The sequence below is a fragment of the Coregonus clupeaformis genome, unplaced genomic scaffold (genome assembly GCF_020615455.1).
Source record: "Coregonus clupeaformis isolate EN_2021a unplaced genomic scaffold, ASM2061545v1 scaf0518, whole genome shotgun sequence".
NCBI lineage: Eukaryota > Metazoa > Chordata > Actinopteri > Salmoniformes > Salmonidae > Coregonus > Coregonus clupeaformis.
The window spans coordinates 60,001-70,000 of NW_025533973.1; the positions used below are offsets into that span (position 1 = coordinate 60,001).

The 10,000-nt window shown below is 43.0% G+C and overlaps 1 protein-coding gene across 1 annotated transcript in view; it reads left to right on the plus strand.

Moving 5' to 3' along the window:
* LOC121580068 (relaxin receptor 2-like) overlaps positions 1 to 10,000 on the plus strand; it is a 119,127-nt gene that overhangs the window by 22,276 nt on the left and 86,851 nt on the right. The window lies entirely within an intron of this gene.

The window sequence follows — 10,000 nt, forward strand, 5'->3', positions numbered from 1 at the left end:
GCAGCTCTGTCGCACACTGGGTATGTACATAGTCAATGGTAGGCTTCGAGGGGACTCCTATGGTAGGTACACCTATAGCTCATCTCTTGGCAGTAGTACTGTAGACTACTTTATCACTGACCTCAACCCAGAGTCTCTCAGAGCGTTCACAGTCAGCCCACTGACACCCCTATCAGACCACAGCAAAATCACAGTCTACTTGAACAGAGCAATACTCAATCATGAGGCATCAAAGCCAAAGGAACTGAATAATATTAAGAAATGCTATAGATGGAAGGAAAGTAGTGTTGAAACCTACCAAAAAACAATTAGGAAACAACAAATTCAATCCATTCTAGACAACTTCCTGGACAAAACGTTCCACTGTAATAGTGAAGGTGTAAACTTGGCAGTAGAAAACCTAAACAGTATATTTGACCTCTCAGCTTCCCTATCAAATCTAAAAATCTCTAACAGAAAACCAAAGAAAAGTAATAACAGTGATAAATGGTTTGATGAAGAATGCAAAAACCTAAGAAAGAAATTGAGAAACCTATCCAACCAAAAACATAGAGACCCAGAAAACCTGAGCCTACGCCTTCACTATGGTGAATCACTAAAACAATACAGAAATACACTACGGAAAAAGAAGGAACAGCATGTCAGAAATCAGCTCAATGTAATTGAAGAATCCATAGACTCTAACCACTTCTGGGAAAATTGGAAAACACTAAACAAACAACAACACGAAGAGCTATCTATCCAAAACGGAGATGTATGGGTAAACCACTTCTCCATCCTTTTTGGCCCTATAACAGAGAACAAACAGCAAAAAAATATACATGATCAAATGCAAATCTTAGAATCAACTATTAAAGACTACCAGAACCCACTGGATTCTCCAATTATATTGAATGAACTACAGGACAAAATACAAACCCTCCAACCCAAAAAGTCCTGTGGTGTTGATGGTATCCTCAATGAAATGATAAAATATACAGACCACAAATTTCAATTAGCTATACTTAAACTCTTTAACATCATCCTTAGCTCTGGCATCTTCCCCAATATTTGGAACCAAGGACTGATCACCCCAATCCACAAAAGTGGAGACAAATTTGACCCCAATAACTACTGTGGGATATGCGTCAACAGCAACCTTGGGAAAATCCTCTGCATTATCATTAACAGCAGACTAGTTCATTTCCTCAGTGAAAACAATGTACTGAGCAAATGTCAAATTGGCTTTTTACCAAATTATCGTACGACAGACCACGTATTCACCCTGCACACCCTAATTGACAAACAAACAAACCAAAACAAAGGCAAAGTCTTCTCATGCTTTGTTGATTTCAAAAAAGCTTTTGACTCAATTTGGCATGAGGGTCTGCTATACAAATTGATGGAAAGTGGGGTTGGGGGAAAAACATACGACATTATAAAATCCATGTACACAAACAACAAGTGTGCAAGGTTAAAATTGGCAAAAAAACACACATTTCTTTCCACAGGGCCGTGGGGTGAGACAGGGATGCAGTTTAAGCCCCACCCTCTTCAACATATATATCAACGAATTGGCGAGGGCACTAGAACAGTCTGCAGCACCCGGCCTCACCCTACTAGAATCTGAAGTCAAATGTCTTCTGTTTGCTGATGATCTGGTGCTTCTGTCACCAACCAAGGAGGGCCTACAGCAGCACCTAGATCTTCTGCAAAGATTTTGTCAGACCTGGGCCCTGACAGTAAATCTCAGTAAGACAAAAATAATGGTGTTCCAAAAAGGTCCAGTTGCCAGGACCACAAATACAAATTACATCTAGACACCGTTGCCCTAGAGCACACAAAAAACTATACATACCTCGGCCTAAACATCAGCGCCACAGGTAACTTCCACAAAAGCTGTGAACGATCTGAGAGACAAGGCAAGAAGGGCCTTCTATGCCATCAAAAGGAACATAAAATTTGACATACCAATTAGGATCTGGCTAAAAATACTTGAATCAGTTATAGAACCCATTGCCCTTTATGGTTCTGAGGTCCGGGGTCCGCTCACCAACCAAGAATTCACAAAATGGGACAAACACCAAATTGAGACTCTGCATGCAGAATTCTGCAAAAACATCCTCCGTGTACAACGTAAAACACCAAATAATGCATGCAGAGCAGAATTAGGCCAATACCCGCTAATTATCAAAATCCAGAAAAGAGCCGTTAAATTCTATAACCACTTAAAAGGAAGCGATTCCCAAACCTTCCATAACAAAGCCATCACCTACAGAGAGATGAACTTGGAGAAGAGTCCCCTAAGTAAGCTTGTCCTGGGGCTCTGTTCACAAACACAAACAGACCCCACACAGCCCCAGGACAACAACAACAACAACAACACAATTAGACCCAACCAAATAATGAGAAAACAAAAAGAGAATTACTTGACACATTGGAAAGAACAAACAAATAAACAGAGCAAACTAGAATGCTATTTGGCCCTAAACAGAGAGTACACAGTGGCAGAATACCTGACCACTGTGACTGACCCAAACTTAAGGAAAGCTTTGACTATGTACAGACTCAGTGAGCATAGCCTTGCTATTGAGAAAGGCCGCCGTAGGCAGACCTGGCTCTCAAGAGAAGACAGGCTATGTGCACACTGCCCACAAAATGAGGTGGAAACTGAGCTGCACTTCCTAACCTCCTGCCAAATGTATGACCATATTAGAGACACATATTTCCCTCAGATTACAGCGATCCACAAAGAATTCGAAAACAAACCCAATTTTGATAAACTCCCTTATCTACTGGGTGAAAAACCACAGTGTGCCATCACAGCTGCAAGATTTGTGACCTGTTGCCACAAGAAAAGGGCAACCAGTGAAGAACAAACACCATTGTAAATACAACCCATATTTATGTTTATTTATTTTCCCATTTGTACTTTAACTATTTGCACATTGTTACAACACTGTATATATACATAATATGACATTTTAAATGTCTTTATTCTTTTGAAACTTCTGAGTGTAATGTTTACTGTTAATATTTATTGTTTATTTCACTTTTGTTTACTATCTACTTCACTTGCTTTGGCAATGTTAACACATGTTTCCCATGCCAATAAAGCCCTTAAATTGAAATTGAATTGAAATTGAAATTAAATTGAAATTGAATTGAGAGAGAGAGAGAGAGAGAGAGAGAGACGGAGGGAAGAGGTGATGAAAGAAGAGAGAAGTGGTGTGTTCAAAGGGAATGTGACAGGTCAAGTATATTGAGAGCTGGCTGACTAGGGAGGTACTATGATAAAACAGAGCTGTTAGGAATGAAGGTAACACTGACCCCTATTCCCCATCTTATAGTGCAGTACTTTCGATCCTGGTCACCTACAGTATTTCCCATGTTATAGTGCAGTACTTTCGATCCTGGTCATACAGTATGTAGTGCACTTACACAAATGGAGTAGCAGCAGTGTGGCTGGCTTTGATCAAAATGGCTGCACCTGAAAAAGTTGGACTTTGATGTCAGCATGCATTCCTGAAAGTTGCTTTAGAAGTCTGTGTGCCTATCCATGGTCTGTTGCAACCTAACCTAACGTAACAGGCATAAACGAAAGGTCTGAAACTAGATCCCCTACATACTGGTCTGAAACTAGATCCCCTACATACTGGTCTGAAACTAGATCCCCTACATACTGGTCTGAAACTAGATCCCCTACATACTGGTCTGAAACTAGATCCCCTACATACTGGTCTGAAACTAGATCCCCTACATACTGGTCTAAAACTAGATCCCCTACAAATGGGTCTGATACTAGATCCCCTACATACTGGTCTGAAACTAGGTCCCCTACATACTGGTCTGAAACTAGATCCCCTACAAATGGGTCTGAAACTAGATCCCCTACAAATGGGTCTGAAACTAGATCCCCTACATACTGGTCTGAAACTAGATCCCCTACAAATGGGTCTGAAACTAGATCCCCTACATACTGGTCTGAAACTAGATCCCCTACATACTGGTCTGAAACTAGATCCCCTACATACTGGTCAAAAACTAGATCCCCTACAAATGGGTCTGATACTAGATCCCCTACATACTGGTCTGAAACTAGATCCCCTACAAACGGGTCTGAAACTAGATCCCCTACATACTGGTCTTAAACTAGATCCCCTACAAACGGGTCTGAAACTAGATCCCCTACATACTGGTCTTAAACTAGATCCCCTACATACTGGTCTGAAACTAGATCCCCTACAAATGGGTCTGAAACTAGATCCCCTACATACTGGTCTGAAACTAGATCCCCTACATACTGGTCTGAAACTAGATCCCCTACATACTGGTCTAAAACTAGATCCCCTACAAATGGGTCTGATACTAGATCCCCTACATACTGGTCTGAAACTAGATCCCCTACAAACGGGTCTGAAACTAGATCCCCTACATACTGGTCTTAAACTAGATCCCCTACAAACGGGTCTGAAACTAGATCCCCTACATACTGGTCTTAAACTAGATCCCCTACATACTGGTCTGAAACTAGATCCCCTACATACTGGTCTGAAACTAGATCCCCTACAAACGGGTCTGAAACTAGATCCCCTACATACTGGTCTGAAACTAGATCCCCTGCATACTGGTCTTGACGAGAAGAAAAAAAAAACTGTTGAGGGAGGTTCTCTTCTGCACTGTTCAACCAGTCCAGTAAATGTGGAGGAGGAGTTAAGATGGAGTGTCACCTTGTTAACGTGTAATAGCGGCAGTGGTTTCACATGCTCTCTTTCCATTTCCCCTGAAATCTACTGTATAGGACACAGTTAGTTCGTGAGCTAGATTGCCTTTGAAAATGTCATGACTCCCCATGCAAGCTCAAACATATTAATGACTCCCCATGCAAGCTCACATGAATGACTCCCCATGCAAGCTCACATTAATGACTCCCCATGCAAGCTCAAACACATGAATGACTCCCCATGCAAGCTCAAACACATGAATGACTTGAATGGGGTATCTGTGAGTTCTGAGTCAAGGATAGGTAAGTGTTATTGATCAAAGTACTCAGATCAATCAGTCACAGACCTATGTGTGTGTGTGTGTGTGTGTGTGTGTGTGTGTGTGTGTGTGTGTGTGTGTGTGTGTGTGTGTGTGTGTGTGTGTGTGTGTGTGTGTGTGTGTGTGTGTGTGTGTGTGTGTGTGTGTGTGACGACGACAGGCGTGCCTATGCTCCTCACACTCCCTTGTGCTCTCTTGACGTTATGACCTGACAACATTGTAATAGTTTTTTAAACGTGTTTACAACGACAAAATACTCCCCTTATTGCTAGCAAGTTTCCCAGTTATCTCTGTAACACCAGTGAAGTTATCTTCCTTCAGCTTGTTCATTCATTCATTTTGAGTGCGTCTGCCGCAGCCTATCAGAGCTCGTCTCGTGCGCGTCTGTCTACACTCTGCTGGAGAAGTGCATGTGTCACGGATTCGGCCCGAGGCTGCCCCTCCTCCTTGCTCGGGCAGGCTCCGGCGTTCGTCGTCCCCGGAGTACTAGCTGCTACCGATTGTCACGGATTCGGCCCGAGGCTGCCCCTCCTCCTTGCTCGGGCAGGCTCCGGCGTTCGTCGTCCCCGGAGTACTAGCTGCTACCGATCTACGTTTCGGTGTTTTGTCTTGTTTGGTCTTTATTGTTTACACCTGTTTCCCATTATGTGGCATTGTATTCCCTTTAAAAAAAAAAACCTGTCTCTCATTGTCTGTTGTGTGTGATTGTTTTCCGTGAGGTCGGCAGTTGCTGTTTGTATGCGAGCATTGTTTCCTCCCCTGTTAGGAGTTTTTTTTTTTCGTATGTTCCTTTACTGTGTAGTAAAGTACGTCTGCCAGTGGCTCGGTGTCCTGCGCTTGACTTCGTTCACCGCATACACGTCACCTTGACAGTGCACCTCTTTTTCCTGTCATTTTGTCAATTTCTTATTTTTAGGTTGTTTTTTTACGAGGTCTCTCATTGAAAGTGTACAAACGGTTGAATGAAGAAGAGCCTAAGGATGTCGTAATAGTGTTGTTCTAGACGTTTATGTAACCTTCAGCTTGTAAAAGGGGGTTTCACCAGTTAATTGGTTATGTGCACACCTGCTTGCCGAGGCAGTGGTGGGAATAGTGAATGTAGCTCCAGGTATTTCTACCATATGTGGGTAGACCTAGGCTGTATTTCTCAACAGTAGCCTACCCAGCCAGTTTCTCTTTGGATTTCTTTGGAGAAATTTGTTTGGGTTTATTTTCTAAATCCTTTTGCCAACATTATTATTGACCACTACCACGACTACCGCCGTCTGCCACCATTCATTTTCTGCCGCTTTTTTAAATAGAAACAGCTTTTTGTTAATGAACCCCCCCCAAAAAATGTTTTTTGACAGTCATCTCTACTGTTCTCTCATTAATAGACAGTCCAGTCATCTCTACTGTTCTCTCATTAATAGACAGTCCAGTCATCTCTATTGTTCTCTCATTAATAGACAGTCCAGTCATCTCTACTGTTCTCTCATTAATAGACAGTCCAGTCATCTCTACTGTTCTCTCATTAATAGACAGTCCAGTCATCTCTATTGTTCTCTCATTAATAGACAGTCCAGTCATCTCTACTGTTCTCTCATTAATAGACAGTCCAGTCATCTCTACTGTTCTCTCATTAATAGACAGTCCAGTCATCTCTACTGTTCTCTCATGAATAGACAGTCCAGTCATCTCTACTGTTCTCTCATTAATAGACAGTCCAGTCATCTCTACTGTTCTCTCATTAATAGACAGTCCAGTCAGCTCTACTGTTCTCTCATTAATAGACAGTCCAGTCAGCTATACTGTTCTCCCACTGGTCTCTTCATGAGCTGTTTTACTATCTTCAGAATCAGAATCTTATTCACCAGATACATTTGCATGTTCAGGTGCTGCAGAGTTACAGACAATAGACAGAAAGACAATATATTTACATTTTAGTCATTTACGAGCAATTAGGGTTAAGTGCCTTTGCTCAAAATTCACCTAGCCGGTTTAGACATTTTCGAACCAGCAACCTTCCAGTTACTTGCCCAATGCTCTTAACCGCTAGGCTACCTGTCGCCCAGACAGACAGACAGACAGACAGACAGACAGACAGACAGACAGACAGACAGACAGACAGAAAGACAGGCAGACAGACAGACAATAGACAGACAGACAGACAGACAATAGACAGACAGACAATAGACAGACAGACAAAATATACAGTGCATCCTGAAAGTATTCAGACCTCTTGACTTTTTCGACATTTTGTTACGTTACGTTTTTTTTCTTCTTCTCCCTCATCAATCTACACACAATATGCCATAATGACAAAGCAAAAACAGTTTTTTTGACATTTTTGCTAATTCATAAAAAATAAACAACTGAAATATCACATTTACATAAGTATTCAGACACTTTACTCAGTACTTTGTTGAAGCACCTTTGGCAGTGATTACAGTCTCAAGTCTTCTTGGATGTGACGCTACAAGCTTAGCACACCTGTATTTGGGGAGTTTCTCCCATTCTTCTCTGCAGATCCTCTCAAGCTCTGTCAGGTTGGATGTGGAGTGTAGCTGCACAGCTAATTTCAGGTCCTTCAGAGATGTTAGATCGGGTTCAAGTCCGAGCTCCTGATGGACCACTCAAGGACATTCAGAGACTTGTCCCAAAGCCACTCCTGTGTTGTCTTGGCTGTGTGCTTAGGGTCGTTGTCCTGTTGGAAGGTGAACCTTCGCCCCAGTCTGAGGTCCTGATCGCTCTGGAGCAGGTTTTCATCAAGGATCTCTCTGTACTTTGCTTCGTACATCTTTCCCTCGATCCTGACTAGTCTCCCAGTCCCTGCCACTAAAAAACATCCCCACAGCATGATGCTGCCACCACCATGCTTCACCATAGGGATGGTGCCGGGTTTCCTCCAGATGTGACACTTGGCATTCAGGCCAAAGAGTTCAATCTTGGTTTCATCAGACCAGAGAATCTTGTTTCTCATGGTCTGAGAGTCCTTTAGGTGCCTTTTGGCAAACTCCAAGCAGGCTGTCATGTGCCTTTTACTGAGGAGTGGCTTCCGTCTGGCCACTCTACCATAAAGGCCTGATTGGTGGAGTGCTGCAGAGATGGTTGTCCTTCTGGAAGGAACTCTGGAGCTCTGTCAGAGTGACCATCAGGTTCTTGGTCACCTCCCTGACCAAGGCCCTTCTCCCCCGATTGCTCAGTTTGGCCCGGAGGCCATCTCTAGGAAGAGTCTTGGTGGTTCCAAACTTCTTCCATTTATGAATGATGGAGGCCACTGTGTTCTTGGGGAACTTCAATGCTGCAGACATTTTTTGGTACCCTTCCCCAGATCTGTGCCTCGACACAATCCTGTCTCTGAGCTCTACAGACAATTCCATCGACCTCATGGCTTGGTTTTTGTTCTGACATGCACTGTCAACTGTGGGACCTTATATAGACAGGTGTGTGCCTTTCCAAATCATGTCCAATCAATTGAATTTACCACAGGTGGACTCCAATCAAGTTGTAGAAACATCTCCAAGTTGATCATTGGAAACAGGATGCACCTGAGCTCAATTTTGAGTCTCATAGCAAAGGGTCTGAATACTTATGTAAACAAGGTATTTCAGTTTTTAATTGTAATAAATGTGCAACATTTTCTAGAAAACCTGGTTTCGCTTTGTCATTATGGGGTATTGTGTGTAGATTGATAAGGACATTTTTATTTATTTAATCCATTTTAGAATAAGGCTGTAACGTAACAAAATGTGGAAAAAGGGAAGGGGTCTGAATACTTTTCCCAATGCACCGTATATACACATAATTGACCCAATCCACATCCAGCATGTACACTACGGGAACTGAAGCTAAAAACTACAGACAGCACTATAACTCTATAAGCTACATCATAACTATACAGTATGTTGAGAGATACATTAATGAATACACATCTATAACTCTATAAAGCTACATTACAATATTTGTGGAGAGATAAATGAATAAAAGCATTTAATACAATGATTTGAAATGGGGGAATATATATCAATATCTCCTCTCCCTCCCCCCTTTTCCTCCTGCAGAGTCCTGTAGAGTCTTTAGTCTTCATGAGTTGTTTTACTGTTTTCCTTCCTTCCTTCCTTCCTTCCTTCCTTCCTTCCTTCCTTCCTTCCTTCCTTCCTTCCTTCCTTCCTTCCTTCCTTCCTTCCTTCCTTCCTTCCTTCCTTCCTTCCTTCCTTCCTTCCTTCCCTCCTAGCCTCACTCAGCAGTCTTTGAGTTGTTTTACTGTTTTACTGTTTTCCCTATCTCCCCCTCTGTCCTCTCCTCTATATTCTCCCAATCGCTCCCTCCCTCCCTCCCTCCCTCTCTTCCTTCCTTCCTTCCTCTTTCCTTCTCTTCCTCCCTCCCTCCCTCCTTCCTTCCTTCCTTCCTTCCTTCCTTCCTTCCTTCCTTCCTTCCTTCCTTCCTTCCTTCCTTCCTTCCTTCCTTCCTTCCTTCCTTCCTTCCTTCCTTCCTTCCTTCCTTCCTTCCTTCCTTCCTTCCTTCCTTCCTTCCTTCCTTCCTTCCTCTTTCCTTCCTTCCCTCCCTCCCTCCCTCCCTCCCCCCTCCCTCCTCCCTCCCTCCCTCCCTCCCTCTCTTCCTTCCTTCCTTCCTCTTTCCTTCTTTCCCTCCCTCCCTCCCTCTCTTCCTTCCTTCCTTCCTTCCTCCCTTCCTTCCTTCCTTCCTCTTTCCTTCCCTCCCTCCCTCCCTCCCTCCCTCCCTCGTTAGTCTGTAGAGTGGCAGGATCACAGTGACGGGTGATATGAGTGGAGGGAGGTGTGTGTGTGTGTTAAACAGCCACACTTCTCCAGGCTGTTACAGAATGTTCTGGAACCCCATTAGAATGTTGAGAGGAAAACACTGGAACCCCATTAGAATGTTGAGAGGAAAACACTGGTACCCCATTAGAAAACACCCCTTTAGAGGTTTTTGTCATGATGTGATTCCACATGTAGCTGTTTTTATAACAGGTCATCTG